Source organism: Cavia porcellus, unplaced genomic scaffold (assembly GCF_034190915.1).
Source record: "Cavia porcellus strain 051 isolate PalLab524CR breed Dunkin Hartley unplaced genomic scaffold, mCavPor4.1 scaffold_1, whole genome shotgun sequence".
NCBI classification, from domain to species: Eukaryota; Metazoa; Chordata; class Mammalia; order Rodentia; family Caviidae; genus Cavia; species Cavia porcellus.
Genome location: NW_026947484.1, coordinates 233,906,903 through 233,923,341, shown reverse-complemented (window position 1 = coordinate 233,923,341; position 16,439 = coordinate 233,906,903). Strand labels below are relative to the sequence as shown.

The following is a 16,439-nucleotide window of genomic DNA, read 5'->3' as shown; positions in this document are numbered from 1 at the left end:
AATATCTCTGAAAAAATGTCATGTTTTTCTCTCTGTGAGCGACAAGCTTAAAAGAGATGTCACACAGTTTCCATCTGGCAGCCAGAATTTCCAGGGTTTCTTGGAAAGAGTTCATGGTATCTGATGAGCCAGTGGTTTCCCTGAGGGTGCTGGGGCAGGACAGCTCACTGATGGTGGAAAGCTGGTACCCTGGCAAAGGAGCATCTGTGAGTGGCATCCTGGTACACATACTGTAATCAGGCCCAGAAATGCCTGTTCATTACTCCCATCATAATCTTCCTTTATGTGAAAACAAAAATAGTGTCCAGGTGGCTCCGACTCGTGTAGGAAATGTTTCCATCCCATTCCTCTTCAGCATTTCTCTGGCATCCTGATCTTCTGTCCCAAGGGGTCTGGAAAGTTCTGGAAAGTTCCTGGCCACAGAGTCAGGGCCACAGGGTGGTGTGGCAGGTCTCACTCTTCTGTAAGTGCCACCACGGAGCTGAAGGGCTCCAAGGAAAGACTGCTAACACGAGATCACACAAACAGAAACTGCAGATTGAACATGCACAACATACGTTGTATTTTTTTAAAATTCACTGCCTGTTCATTTCAGCCAGCTGACCCTGAGAATTTGGGTTTATTCTGTAATACAAAACTGTGATTCCCGGATCACCCACCATACATATGCACCCGTATGATACTGGCTGCTCTGTGCTTCTGTGAAAACTCTGGGCTGGGTGAAAAGAGACAGGCAGACAGGGAAGGAGGACAAGGGAGCGCAAGTGTGGGAAGCTCTTTGCACTACCTGCTTTTGATGATCTCTTATGATCATGTGGTGCTTGGCACAGCAGAGGTCACCAGGAAGAGGAAATCACCAGCCAGCCAAGAAACGGAGCCAAGGCTCTGACCCTGCAGAACTTCCGAACGAGGCAGCTCTCAAGTTCTCTCCTCCAGATGCTCTGTTCTGTGAAGTGAAATAACGGATACCTCTCGCAGTTGGGTGTTTTGTTTATGCTGCTGAAAGCTGCTTCAGGAGTCAGCTGGTAGAATTTTGAATCTCCCTTGACAGGTCATTAAATGGCAGCATTAGTAGACCCGAAGCTCAGTCAAAACAGCTTATCCGACCCTGTAGCAAAACAATTTTAGTATGAGATCCACCAGCCTGTAAAGCTGTATAGGTCCCTCCCAAATTCACACGCTTTAAGAAGCACAGGCACCGTGCACAGCCTTGGGAGGCGTCTTAGTTACTTTTTTCATTGCTGAGGCAAAATACCCAACACCCACAAGTTAAAGGAGAAAAGATTTATTTTGGCTCACGGTTTATACAGGTTTCAGTCCATAGTCAACTGGTTCTAAGGCAGGGTGCGGGGCAGAGGGGGATCGCAAAGGGGGAACAGTACACATGGCAGTGCAGGCTGGCAGCAGCAGCAGCAGAAGCAACAAAGTGACCCAGCAGCCCTCTTTCTGTCCCTTATACTACATGTAGGTCACCGACCCTCAAGGCACCCTTAGTCCCAGCATCACACACCCTAGATCAGCCACTTCTGAAAAACCCCGCCTATGAAGGCCTCTGCCTTAAGAGGGAGCACAGGGAGGGCTCCCCCACCCGCTCCACATCACTGGCAGCCTCCCAAGATCTGAGCTGTCTGTGTGGGAAGCGCTGTCCTGCTGGTCAATTTCTCCTCTTACCAGTAAAAAGAAAAAGCAGATAATAAGAAGCAAACAAACAAACAAACAAAAAAAAAAGTAAAATGATAACAGAGCAACAGCTATACAGGTTTTCCAAACAAGATGATAGGAACTTAACAATGGTTATGATATTGCACATTGTTATCTTCAAAATCGTTGCTCAGGTTACCAGATACAGAATAAAACAAAACTGTAAAATGGAACAAAACATTGGATTTCAAAAACAAGACAGAAGGAAATGCCCCACAGTTGCTATATTGCATACTGTTATCCTCCAAATAGATGCTCAGAACACCAGCTTTAGGCCTGCAAAGCCAATCAGAGAACACAAGCATTAAGTTATTTTCTTCACTTCAGTCGCCACCATCTCAGCCGGACTTCCTCGGATAAGCCCACTGCACACCAAGGGTGGGGGGTGGGGTTGGGGTGCAGTGGGGGTGTTGCTCTTTTTGTCTCCCAGCCCTCCCGCTGGCTGGCTCAGGGGAAGGCGAAGTTTGGCTTCTTGATCTTCCTGCTCCTCAGGGCAGCTGCCCCTGGCTCACCGGAAGGCGTGGTTTTCCTCGCTGACCAATTTCATGGGACAGGAATGCTGTTCACAATCATCGGAGTGAGACCGGCACCCTTCAGCCCAGAAGTCGGGGTTGGCGACCCTGAAATATCATTAGCACCCATAGAATCTGTGCTGTCATTATGTTTATTTTTTTAAAGAGAAAAAAATAAAGCAAAATTTCAAAACAAGATACTAAGAGGGAACAGTGGTTAATGTATTGTGTATTACTATCTTTAAATTAGTTACTCATAGAACAAGATTATCTGCATTCAGTTGTCCAAACAATATTAGCACAAACCTTTCTTTTCAGTGAACTAAGAGAACTCAGTAGTATAACTGTCTTAACTGTTTGTATGTAAGTCTGTATTATTTCTTTCAGCTTCTCTCTCTAGGGAGACAATACAATGTTTACACGTGTGAGTCTGGTTTATTTCACTTATGAATATGGTCTCTAGCTGCATCCATTTACCTAAAAACGCCTCAAGTTTATCCTTGATGGCTGAGTGGTGCTCCACTGTATAAAAATACCACATCTTTTTAATCCATTCCTCGGTTGATGGGCACTTAGGTTGTTTCCAAGATCTGGCTGTTACAAACTGTGCTGGGTGTGCTGTCGCTTTTCGATCATAGTGTGGATAATACAGTTAACTGGTTTCATTTCTAAACATTCTACAATGAACAAAAGTTATCAAAGTGTTTAATAGTACAAGTTTGATGTACAGGTAACGCTTCTCATCTTAAAATGCTTTGCACAGGTTATATGTGCACAGGCATATGTAGAAATCAGATCAGTAACCCGTGGTGTCATCTTAGTCTCTCTTTTCCTTTTCTAGAAGCAACCATGGTCCTTGTGCATTCTTCCAGAGTTCCAGAGACATGGGCAAATAAATATGTACAGCTTCATTTTTTATGGAGCTGCTGGGGATCAAACCCAGGACCTCGTGCATGCTGAATCAGCACTTCACTGTGCAGCTCCATTGTTAACACAAAGGCTTGCTGGCCTCGTCTCAGAGATTTGTGTCATTGTTTTTAGTGGCTTTTATTGCTGCTAGTGTTGTTATTTCTCTTTCGTTTTGAGATATTGAAGGAAGAATCCAGGGATGCTACCTCAGTTCTTTTTGTTGTTGTTGTACTTTTTATTTCAAGAGAATAAAAGCAACAAAATAAAACAATAAAACCAATCAAAACAAAATAGTGTAAGTGATATATTCAAAACAATAGGAAATCAACAATAGTTACATAATGCCTCTTGTCTTCAAAATAGCTGCCCACACCTTCAGACATAGTAAAAATCAAACAAAACAGAATAGAACTAATGAAAACAAAACAATGAACACAATAAGGATTTCAAAACAAGACAACAGTAAATCCAAAATGGCTACCATAATATATCTTACCTTTGCAACAGCTGCCCATGCCATTGAATATAATGAAATCAGACAAGAGAAAACAGAGTAAAACCCAACCTAAACAATGACACAGGACTTCAAAACAAGATAATAGGCAATTAATAATGGCTACCATCTGCAGAAGAAGATTCCCCCATATACACTACACTGTGTATTGTTATCCCCGAAATAGATGACCAGACTACTGGAAAAGTCAGGGAAACACTGAACACTACAATATTAAGTTGTACTTTACCCCAAGAGCTATCACGGTAGCCTGTGTTTCTCTGGATCAGCTGGTCACTTACGGGGGTGGGGGAGCCTGGGCTGTTCTGGTCTCCCAGCCCGGGCAGTGGGCACCGGAAGGGGCTGGCATCTGGTTCTCCCTTCCGAGGCCCATGCGTGGTACTGACCCACAGGGTGGCTTGGGCTTCTTGTTCTCCTCCCCCACAGTCTGTGAATGGCATTGACTCATGGGAAAAGGCTGGCATCAGGTTCTCCCCCTCAGCGGCCCACACATGGCACCAACTTGCCTTTATTTATATTTTTAAAGTAAAGAAACAAAGATTTTTATTTTTTTTAAATTTTATTTAAGGAGAAAAGACAAAAAAAAAAACAGTGAAAGGGTACAAGTTATACAGATTTACAGAAAAAAAATGAACAGTAGGAAATCACTAGTTAATGGATTACATATTGCCATCTTAGAAATAATTGTTCAAGTCACAAAATTAAAGCTTGTAGAGTAGACATTCCAACAATGATACTGCAAACAGTTCTGTTCAATGATCCAATAAAACTCTGTGATATCATTTTCTATCTTATACACTTAAATATACATGCAGTTATATAGTTTAGAGCACTTTCTTTTCCTCTCTTTTGTACAATGACTATTACACATTTTGGGTTTCATTGCTCCCACGGTTCTTATTGCTTTTTTGGAAGAGAGTAAAACCCAAATGTGACATAACAGAACAGAATCGGTCAAGTCAAAAGGGTGGACATAATACATAATGTAAAAACATAATACAAGGTGATCAACAATGGTTACCATAATGCCTCCCGCTATCTCTAATAGAATTGCCTATATCATTAGTTATAATACAATTGAACAAAACAGTAAAGAACAAAACCGACAAAACCAAAACATTGGAGACATTGTAGGTCTTCAAAAGTAGATAAAAGTCAATGAGAATGGGCGTTATAATGAATCTCATTATCTTCACAGCTGATGCCTAAACTTTCGAACCTGATACTATCCAGCAAAACAGAATAGGGGAACATCAGTCAAAAACAAGATGGTGAGAGTAATACAGGGCTTCAAATCGAGATAATAGAAAGTCAAAGTGGGTTACTATATTATATCCTGCTATTTTTTTCCCTTTAATTAAACAGATAAAAATAAAAAAGTAAATAATGGAGTAGAGATTGAGATAAAAGAGGGCATAACAGTGAAACAGCGCAGATCAAAACATAACCATTTAAGCAGAATAGTGTTTCACCACCAGATAATCCCGACCCAAAAGTAGTTACCATATTGACTCTTTCCTTGAAATCCTTGAGTACAACTTCGTATACTGTAGCATTAAGTATATCAAAACAATGTAAAACCATTTAAGAGAATGACAGCATTACAGAGTATTTAGAATCGACTAACAGAAAATGAACAATGGTTTCTGTATAATCTCCTTGTCTTTAAAAGGTTTTTGATTATATACTATATAATCATAATAAAATCCAATAAGATACAACCTATTTAGACCATTGGAGACAGAAGAACAAAAGCTAGATGAGACTTCAAAACAAGATGATACTAAATCAGTATTACCTATTAAGATGTCATTTTCTCCAAAATAGCTGTTCCTATCATCCAATCTTCTCTGCCTCATTTCTGTTGAGCTCTTTTTCTGTCAGTAGCTGTCAGTTTGTCTTCTTCATTTTGTTCTCTGCTCCATTCGTTGTGGCCTCTCTGCCACTATTTCTGGGTTCTTTGTATTTTTCCTTTTTTTAGAATATCCTGCAATACTTTCTGTAGAGTTGAATTGGTGGTTGCAAATTCCCCCAGTTCCTCTTTATCCTGGAAGCACCTTGTTTTTCCATCAATTTCCAGGGACAGTTGTGCAGGATATTTCAATCTTGGCTAGAGATTATTATCTTTCAAAGCTTGAATTATTTCCCCCCACACTCTTCGTGATTTGATGGTTTGTGCAGAGAAATCTGCTGTAATTCCGATGGGTGTTCCCTTGTAAGTGATCTGTTTCTTGTCTCTGGCAGCTTTTAATATTCTGTTCTTGTATTGAATTTCTGGAATTTTTATTATTATATGCCTGGGTGTTGCTCTGTTTGGGTTGTAGGTATCTGGGGTCCTGTATGCCTCATACATCTGAGTATCTTTACCTTTTGCTAAATTAGGAAAATTCTCCTGGATTACTTCTGTGAGTAGCTTTTGTAGTTCACTTGTTTGTGTCCCTACTTCTTCTTTTATGTTCTTAATCCTTAAGTTATGGATCCTCTTATCATCTTCTTGTCTTTGTATTATTGCTGTTTGTTTCTTTGTTATTTTTAAGAAGTTTTTCATTTCATTCTCCCATATTACAAGTCTGCCCTCCAGTTCAGATAGTCTGTCCTTAGTTTCTTTCAAGCTGTTATGCCAGTCTTGGATAGACTTCTTGGTTTCTTGGTAGTCCCTTTGAACCTGCTTCATGTACTCTATGCTTTCTCTGTTTTCTCCATCAAACAATTCTCCCCTCTTTTTCTGTTCTTCCATTCCACCATCTGTTTTTTCTTGGGTGGTGCTTAGCATTTCTCTAACTCTTCTGCTTACTTCTAGCTTCAGGTCGTTGATAACTTCATTCCTGAACTGATCTATGAGGCTCTCTATATGGCGCTTTATGTCTATTGGTGCAGTGTCCGCTATTGCCTGTTTCTCAGAATTGGGGGCTGAGGAGCCCTTCTTGTTGCTGCCTCTTCCCATATTCTTTGTTCCTTATATATGCAAGCTTACATAGGAGACCCAGCTTCTCTCCCTGTCAGCCACAGCCTGATCGAATTGCTCTGGTTAGGTGTTCCCACCCACCGCAGCACACCAGGAAGTTGCAGATCAGGCAGCCTACATGGGGCCTGCCCCTCCCGGCCACTGTCAGGCTCTGGGATATGGTTTGGGCCAGCCTACGGGGTCCGCCGGCAGCGTCACGCAGGCCAGGCACTTTTCACCAATCCCGTCCGAAAGGGGGATGTGTGGCTGGAGTCGCCACCGCGCCCTGCTCCCGCAGGACTGCCCGAGCCCAGAAAGTCCTCCGCTGGAGTCAAACTGTGGTAGAGTGTTAGTTTCTCTCACTCACCTCACCACAAGTCAGTGTACGCCTCCCTGCCCGTCCTGTTTTCGACTCCGTTCACAGACTCCCGTTCTCAGAGCTTCCGCGCGTCTCTCTCCCCGCCGAGCCGATGTAGAGGCAGCCAGCCGCACGGCGGGAAACCCAAATTGCGGCTTCCAATGGCGCGGGGTCCAGCCTCTACACCGAGGCTTTTCTGTTCCTGTTTTAGCGCCAGGACTGCATTCCAAATTGGTTTCTCTCAGCCCAGTTCGTTCCTGAGTCATCAGAGCATATCTCCACCGGCTTATGTCTCCTTAGTCCGCACCATTCCTGACTTCTGAACCAAGCCTTTCAGAGAGCCTCCGTAGTATCTGCTATCTGTCCGCCATGTTCTCCCGGAAGTCAGAAACAAAGATTTTAATGCGCAGTACCTTTTATAATCATTGGTGAGGTCTCAGATCTAAAATGTTCTTCCAAAGCAAAATGACATGTTAAAGGTTACACATTGTACATACTCTTCTGAATCTGATCACCCAGCCATCTAGCACCAAACAAGGTACACAGCATTCCTGGCTGCCAAGGTCTATAGCTTGGTGATATCAGGAAAGATGTGTTCGTTGAAGGCCTCCTTCCTTGGACTGGGACTTGATTTTTCTTTTTCTTTCTTTGTTTCTTTGTTGTTTGTTTGTTTGTTTCTTTCTTTCTTTCTTTTTAGATTTTGAGTTTTTTGAGACAGGGTCTCACTATGCAGTTCAGGCTGGTCTTGAACTCACTATGTGCCCAAGCTGGCCTCCTGAGCCAGTCTTTCTGCCTGAGCTTGAGGCCTAGGATTATAGGAGTGCCCCACCATACCTGTTTGTACACAGGTTTATCTAAACTCACAGTCAAGGCAGATACCTCCCTGGCACTGTCTGCCTTCTTGCATGAAGATCTAACTCTTTATCTACTTGAAAATAAATTCTCTCTCTCTCTCTCTCTCTCTCTCTCTCTCTCTCTCTCTCTCTCTCCTCTCTCTATTTCTCTTTCTCTCTTTCTCTCTTTCTCTCTTTCTCTCTTTCTCTCTTTCTCTCTTTCTCTCTTTCTCTCTTTCTCTCTTTCTCTCTCTCTTTCTCTCTTTCTCTCTCTTTCTCTCTCTTTCTCTCTCTCTCTCTCTCTCTCTCTCTCTCTCTCTCTCTCTCTCTCTTGCTCTGACTTTTTGAGGCAGGATCTCACTATGTGGTTCAGGCTGGCCTTGAACTTGTGACAATACTCCTGTCTCAACTCCCCAAGTGCTGGGATTACCAGCATGAGCCACCATGCCTGGCCATCTACCTCTACTTCTTCATGGCTGCCTTTTTAAATTTTTATTTTGTTTGTACATGTTTGCAGTACATAATGAGTGCGTTCTTCACGACATAACACACTGTAATTCTTTCTGCATCTCTCTCCTTCCCTCTCCTGGCTCCCTTCCTATTTGCAAAAGATTTTTCCTTCCTTCCTTCCTTCCTTCCTTCCTTCCTTCCTTCCTTGCTCTCTCCTCTTCCTCCTCTTCTCCTTTCCTCACCTCCCCTTCCCCTTTCCCCTTCCTCCTCCCCTTTTCTCTCCTCCTCCTTCCCCGCTTCTCTCCGTCCTTTTTTTTTTTTTTTTTTTAAAGCAGCCTTTAGCTAAGTTGCCCAGGCTGGGCTCAAATTTGCAGTCCCCAGCTTTGCCTTCCCAGAATGCTGGGACGTATGGCGTGTACCACCACACCTAGCTCATTATTTGTGTGCTTCATTTTTACTTTTTTTCTTTTCTTTGTTTTTGGCACTGGTGATTGAACTAAAGAAACATTCTGCCACTGAGCTATGCCCCCAACCCTTTTAATGTTAATTTTATTTTGTGAGTGGGAAAAAAATCACATTATATCATGTACAGGTACAAACTCTCTATGATGAATGTAATCATTACATATATCTAAAATGTACCAATAAAATCTAATTTAAAAAAGAAAGAAAACAGACTGGGGATGCAGCCAAATATAAAGGCCCTGGGTTCAATCCCCAGCTCCATAAAATAAAATATAAAATAAAATAATTTGGGGCTGGGGATTTAGCTCAGCGGCATAAGTGCCTGCCTTGCAAGCAGGCAGTCGTGAGTTCAATCCCTGGTACCGATAAAAACGAAAAAGACCAAAAAAAAAAAATAAATAAATAAAATAATTTTATTTTGAGATAGGTTCTCTTTAAATTGTCCAGCCTTCCCTAAAATGATATCCTTGAACCGACTACATAGCCTAGGCTGTTCTCAAACTCACAGAGATCCTCCTGCCTCAGCCTCCTGATTGAAATATAGATAAAGGCCTACAACTCCTCCATGTTAACTTCATTTTCTCTGTGGTTTTTCCATGTGATAGAAATGATGGCCCCAGTAGTTATGGCTCCCATGATCCTTACAAGTTACAATTTCAGAAGGAGAGAATCTTATTCTTTTTTTTTTTTTTACCAGTACCAGGGATTGAACCCACGACCATGTGCTTGCAAGGCAGGCGCTTATGCCACTGAGTTAAATCCCCAGCCCCTGAGAGAACCTTATTCTGACCCAGTATCTATGTGAATCTCCTTCAGAAACTTTGAGGAAAAAAAAAAAAAACAACTTTGCCTTACCGTCTTTGGGTCAGGGCAACATGTCTGCTGCATCTTGGTCTAAGGGAATGGGATATTTTGGCCACCAAGTATTTGGGGAAAGGCAAGTTTACGAGTGAGATGAAGAAAAGGCAAATCTTATTGCCATGTTACATGTTATGAATCTAAGTCTCAGCGGTCAAGCAGTTGTCCACGGGCCCAGGAATGTGGGGCAGAGCTGGGATTTAGTTTCCAAAGCAAATGCGCTGGGCATGGTGGCACATGCCAGTAATCCCAGCACTTGGGAAGCTGAGGCAGGAGGATCACTGAGAATTAGAGGCCAGCCTGGGCCACACAGTGAGTCCATGGCCACCTGGACAGCTGAGTGAGACTCTGTCTAGCGGGGAGAAAAAAGCAAATGTTGTTTTGGATTTTTTCCTGGTATTTTTCCCTCCTTGAAAAATATTTCACATATTCTAAAGTCCACCATTTAAAAACTCACAACTCAGTAAAAAACTGGTATTTTGAACACCAGACCAGATGCTCTCTACTTGGTGTAAACAGTGTTGTGTTACAAAATATGCAGCAAGCAATTTGTCGCTATTATTAGTCGGGTTACTGGCTTAGTTACTTGTCTCTGGTTGCTGAGACAAAATACTCAACACCCAAAGCTAAAGGAGAAAAGGTTAATTTAACACAGTTTGTAGAAGTTTCAGCTCATAACCCACTGGTTCCGAGGCAGGGTGGCACATGCAAAGGACGACCATTTATGGTGGCTGGAGACAGCAAAAGTGGGGGGCTCCTCCTGTTCCTCATATTGTATGCAGGCTACCTGGGGTAGCAGCACTCACATTCAATCTCAGCACTGGACCATGAATCAGTTACAAGCTCTAGATTCAGCTCTCTCCAGAATAGCCTGTCTTCCATGACGGTGTGAGACCCAGGGGGACATCCAGACACAAACCATAGCAGTTACTTTTACTTATTTTTTTGTATTGGGGATTGAACTCACAACCTTGTGCATGCCAGCCAGGTTCTTGTGCTGCTGAGCAAAATCCCCAGCCTCGTACTTTTTTTTTTTTCAGACATCCTCTGCGGTAATTTTTTTTTAACTTTTATTTTTAAAAATTTATTTTGCAGTACTGCAGCTAGAACCCAAGGCCTAGGCCCAACTGAATGATTTACACTTAAAATTAGGAAGCAGAATTAAAGATTATTCCCCTTTTTGACAAATGGGCAAAGAATTCAAATAAATATGTTTCTGGAGAATACACACAAGAGCAAAGTGTAAGCCAGACATGGTGGTACAGACCTGGAACCCCAGCGCTATGGGAGGCTGAGGCAGGAAGATGATAAATTCAAGCCCAGTCTGGACGGATTACTGACTTAGCAAGACCTTGTTACAAAAAAAAAAAAAAAAAAAAAAAAAAAAAACAGCTCAGTGCAAAGGCCCTGGGTTCAATCCCTGATACTGGAAAAAAATTTAAAAAGCTGAGTGCAGAGTACACAGCTACAAACCCAGCACTCTGAGCGAGGCAGAAGGATCATGAGTTTGAGTCTGGACTCAAAACTAAAGAAACGTAGTCTCCAAAAAAATGTTTTTTAAAAAATAGGGCTGAGGATTTAGCTCAGTGGCTCAAGTGCTTGCCTGGTAAATGTGAGAGCGTGAGGTCATGAGTTCGATCCCTGGTACCAAATAAATACATAAAATAAAATTGCACCAGATACTTGTTAAATATGACAAGGAAGACTTTATTTCAATAGGAGTCAGGACTGTCACAATAGCCAGGTGTGGTGGTGCACACCTGTGATCCTAGCACTCTGGAGGCTGAGGTAGGAGGGTCATTGTGAGTCTGAGGCCAGCCTGGGCTACACAGTGAGTTCAAGGCCAGCCTGAACCACAATGTGAGAACCTGTCTAAAAAAAAGAAAGAAAGAGAAAAGACCAAACAAATTAAACTGTCACAACACAGAAGAGAGATCAAATCCAACAGCAAGGTGATTATGATATCTGTATAACTGGCCAACACAGTTTTGAGGGAAAAAAACACTACTGAGTCTTGACAAGCGTGCAGCTCTCCCGCAGCGAGCCATCTGTGACCGCTTTAGTGAGCAGGTGCCACTAGGATCCTCCTGGGCCTTGGCCCTGGCCGGCACAGTGTGCGGAGTAGACATGGAGCATCTCTGTGATCAGGTGGGAGGGGAGGCTGTTACCAAAGCTCTGCAATGAACTCAGGTTCAGTGGGCTTTTTGCATCCAAGCCCTGCTTGTCACTTGAAGTCACAATGCCCTTCTGAAGTACCAGGGGGACCCCACAACAAGAGCCATCTGTGGGGACCTCTGTTGGCCAATTCAGACTCAGTGCAGCCTCTTCCAGGTTACAGGTCAGAATCAAATAGCACACACCCACAAAGGGATTGCAGGGACAGTTGCTTGTACTGGGCACTCACGTCACGTGGGAAATGTTGTTTTAGGGGTCTGATTATTTATTTGGGGTGCTGAGGATTGCGCCTGTGGCCTCCCACTGAGCTGCACCCTTTTTCTTTTGTTAAGGAGCATAAAACCCAACAATACAAAACAGAATAAAGCCAATCAAAACAAAACAGTGAAAATGGTACAGAACCAAAGCAACCAGCTCGCCTCCCTGGTAAGCGGCTGTGGCTCGGGCAAGCTGGGGCTGTCCCAGGGCGAGAACCACCAGCGTCTCCAGGGATCTGCGCCATGTTGGAACTTGGGATGCTGGGAAACCAGCTCGCCTCCCTGGTAAGCAGCCGTGAGCCTACGGGCACGCCCGGCTGAGAATCAAACATCCCACAAACATCCCACCCCACTCACTTCACACCTGTATCAAATGGGAGCCAGAGCATCTCTTGGGAGGTTGACCACATGCAATACAGCAAATAGGGGGGATTTCCTTCTACTATCTCTTTGAAGGCAAATATTTTTATCACTGTTTTGCTTTGCTCTGATTAATGGTATTGCTCTATTCAATATTCTGTTTTGATACGTTCTATAATGTTCTGCATTTTGTTTGATTTTGCTATACCTGATTATAAGAACAACTGTTGTGAAGATAACAAGATATACTATGGTACCTATTCCTGTTATCCTGGTAACCTGCTGTGAGGTTCTGTACCAATTTCACTGCACTGTCTCAATTGGCTTTGTTCTGTCTTGTTCTGTTGTATTCTACTACCTTCAAAATAATAAAAAAAAAGTTTTAAAAATGGTACAGAACCTCAAAACAGGACAATAGGTCACCAACAATGGCTACTATATCTTGTTATCTTCACAATTTGTGATCTATTTCCTAAGACATAGTAAAATCAAATAAAACAAAACAGAATAGAGCCAATCAAAACAGAGCATTGAATAAAACAAAACAATAAATCAGAACAAAAAAACCAGCAAGAACAAAACATTTGGACTTCAAAAACAAGACAAGGAAATCCCCCACATTTGCCATACTGTAACCTGTCATCCTCCTAATAATAGATACTTAGATTATCCACCTTTAGTCCTGCAAAGTCAGTCAAGCAAACATTTAGAAGCTTTTGTATTGGGGGTGTTGGGAGTCTTGATTCTCAGCTGGCACCCTGGTGTGCTTACAGGACACCCAGTCTGGCTTCTCTTTGCCTGGGCCCCGATGGTCGGCGTGGCTCAAGGGAAAGGCAACCTGGCTTCCTCCTTTTTATTCTGGGACAGGCTCTCCCTGTGTACCAAAGTTGCCCTGGCTGTGCTCAAACTTACCATCCTCCTCCTTTGACCTCCCAGAGAGCTGGGATTATGGGTGTGGGTCACTGTGCCAGGCTGAGCTGTTTCTATTCTATTGTCATCCAGGACAATAAAATTGATTTATAAGTTTAAAGCAATCCCAACCAAATTTTCGTAGGATTTTTAAATTGGAACTCAGAAATTCCGATTATCTTCTGGAAGTGAAATAGTCGAGGAGATGCAGCTTGAGTCCTCCAAAACCAACATTCACGGAAAATGTGCTATCAGCCTATAAAATAATACAGATTTAATAACAGAAAGCTGATGAGATTGAAAATAGATAAATCTACCATGCATGGTAGTACATGCTCCAGCTGCTTGGGAAACTGAGGCAGGACAATCACAAGTCAAAGCCAGCTGGCGTAATTCAGTGTGCCCCAGCCTCAAAATAAAATTATGAAAAGGAGGAATGGGGCTGGTAGAGTAAGTCAGGACTCCCTGAGTTCAGGCCACAGTATTACCGATAAATAAATCGGTGGGATACAATAAAGTATAGAAGCAGATCTATGTATATGTGCAAATGAAGTTTACAAAAGAAGTGACACTTAAAATCTGTGAAGAGGGGCTGAGGATCTAGCTCAGTGGCATAAGCGCCTGTCTGGCGAGTGCAAGGTCATGAGCTCAATCCCCAGTACCAAAAAAAGAAAGAAAGAAAGAAAAAAAACCTGTAAAGATGTGGCTTCTTTGATATATCACCTGAGATAATTGTCTACCCAGTGAAGGGGGAAAAAAACCAACCAACCTCCCGTTCCATCACATCAAAATCGGTAAACATTTAGGCAGGAAAACAAAATGTTTTAGGGGTTTTAACCTATATTACTTTAAACATAATGTCGGGGTGGAGAATCCCTTTTGAAGCAAGTTACAAAGCCCAAAAGTGTAAAAGACAGAGATGTGCTCCCATAACATTTAAAGCTTCTGGCTCGGGTTAGACGTTATTGGGCACAGCTCCAAAATAAGCCAGTTTCTACACCCAGGGCTGGGATTTTGTGTTCAGTGGCTCACGGCCCCCCAAGCAGGCGCCCGTCTGCGCGGAAAGCCATGTTGTCCCTCATTTGCACGGACTGATTTGTTCTCAGTTTGCTAAACTTAATTGCTAAGGTCAAAGCGTCCTTCACCTGCAGCTTAAGAAAATGTGTCACTAGAATTAACAGTCAACAAGCTGTCCACGTCCGTGCGAACGAAGTTCTCTGCAGAGGCCGCGTCCACGCGAAGCTCCGCAGCCTGACCGGCTGACCGTGCAGAGACCAGCGTTGCAGCACAGCTAAGCCTGCCGTAGCTGTCTTAAAAAGCCTAGTCCAATCAGCTCTGCGCATGCGCCTGACTCAGCGCTGCGGGCTGGGCGATAAACCTGGGACCGTGCTGACCCCGGCACTCCGCGCCCCCTAGAGGCGGGAATGCGACAAGCAGCTGAACTCCGGGAACCTTCAGCTTTCTGTACCCCGCTTCCTGACCTCCGCTTACCTTTTTTTTTTTTTGGTTCTGTGACTAAAATTTCCTGTAACCTCTTCCACAGCGACTATGTCATTCAAAGGGACTTGAATCTCTGTTCCAAGGCTATGGTCGCTTGCCATCGGTTAACTCCAGTATTTCTTTTTAAAGCAGTGTTGTAAAAAAAAAAAAAAAAAGTGCTGTAATTTTATATTGACGGCAGTAAAAATGATACAATAAAGATACTTGGATTCCAGAAGGCTCCAACTGTTCAAGTTCACAAGAAGCTTTCCTCAGTGAATGCCAAACCAGAAGTGGTTAAACACTGGAGGAGAGGTAAACTCCCTCTACCCACACCCAGTTATTCCAAAGATTGAAACAGGAGGATCCCGAATTTGAGGCCAGATCAGGCAATTTGTGAAATAAGGCGTCTCTCAAAACAAAAGGGAAGAGCTGTGGGTGTAGCTTAAAGCTCCCTGGATTCAATCCCCAGTACAATCAATCACTCAACCAATAAACATGGAGGCTGAGGCAGGAGGATTGCCATGAGTTTGAAGCCAGCCTGGGCTACATAAAGAGACTGTCACAAACAAACAAACAAACAAACAAAAATGTGGAGCAGGAAGCAATTAAACCCTGATCCCATGGCAACTTCAGATGTTTTAAATGCGGGTTATATTTGTTTAAAGATTGTGCTGGGGACTGAACCCAAGGCTTTTGCACTGAGGTACAGCTCCAGCCCTTTTGCATTGTTTTTTTGAGACATGGTCTGCTAAATCACCCAGCTGCATTAAAATATACTTTAATTCTCTCTTAAAATCTTTAAAACTGAAAAAAAAATTGTAAAACTTCTGTTAAAAGAAATAGTATAAATCATGCCTAGCATCCCAGCACTCAGGAATCTGGGGCAGGAGGCTCATAACAAAGTAGAAGCCAGCCTGGGCTACACAGCGAGTTCAAGGCCAGCCTGGACAACATAGTGAGACCCCCGTCCTATAGCCGGGCGTGGTGGCTCACACCTGTAATCCCAGCACTCAGGAGGCTAAGGCAGGAGGATCGTTGTGAGTTCGAGACCAGCCTGGGCTACAAAGTGAGCTCAAACTCAGCCTGAACTGCATATCGAGACCCTGTCTCAAAAAGAACAACAACAAAAAAAATCGTATAATCAAAGTTAAAGGCAAAAAATGGGAGAAAAACTTGCATCAAATATGTAGAATATACGTAAGTCTGAAAATAATTTTTTTACAATCCACAGCCTTCCCTTGTGCCAGGGCATTATGGGAAATGGCAGGGGTCACTTGAAGCACTTCTCTGGGCTTCTCTTTGGCTCCCTTCTTTTCCTATTTTTTTCCTCTTCCACCCCCTCTTTATTTTGGGGATTATTGTCTTTTACACATTTCGGGAAGGTATCAGAGCTCAGGGTGTGTGAGGTGACTGGCATGAAGACCGATTCTCTTGCTAGAGACTAAAGCTGGCAATTTGTTTGTTACATCAATAACAGGCTGGGTGATGACGTCACCACCGGACGTGGTCCTGACACAGCAGGAACCCACTCTCACTTTCTGGTCCTCAGTTCTTCTGTGCCTTCGATGACAGAATGCAGACTTGTCAGAGCATGGTGAGCCCAGCACTCAGGGAGGCTGAGGCAGAAGGATCGCAAGTATAAACTTGGCCTGTGCAATTTAGCAACTTAGTTAGACCCTGTTTCCAAAAATAAAAAGGGCTGGTATATAGTT

At 43.2% G+C, this 16,439-nt stretch overlaps 1 protein-coding gene and 1 long non-coding RNA gene across 2 annotated transcripts in view; both read right to left on the bottom strand.

Annotated features, from left to right (window-relative positions):
• The window catches only part of Slc5a6 (solute carrier family 5 member 6), a 68,965-nt gene that overhangs the window by 14,074 nt on the left and 38,452 nt on the right, over positions 1 to 16,439 (bottom strand). The window lies entirely within an intron of this gene.
• On the bottom strand, positions 11,245 to 14,525 carry LOC134474622 (uncharacterized). Its single transcript, XR_010045512.1, has 3 exons — positions 14,391 to 14,525; positions 13,249 to 13,501; positions 11,245 to 11,412 (listed from the first exon to the last, which is right to left on the bottom strand). It is a non-coding gene; the product is annotated as an uncharacterized LOC134474622 (long non-coding RNA).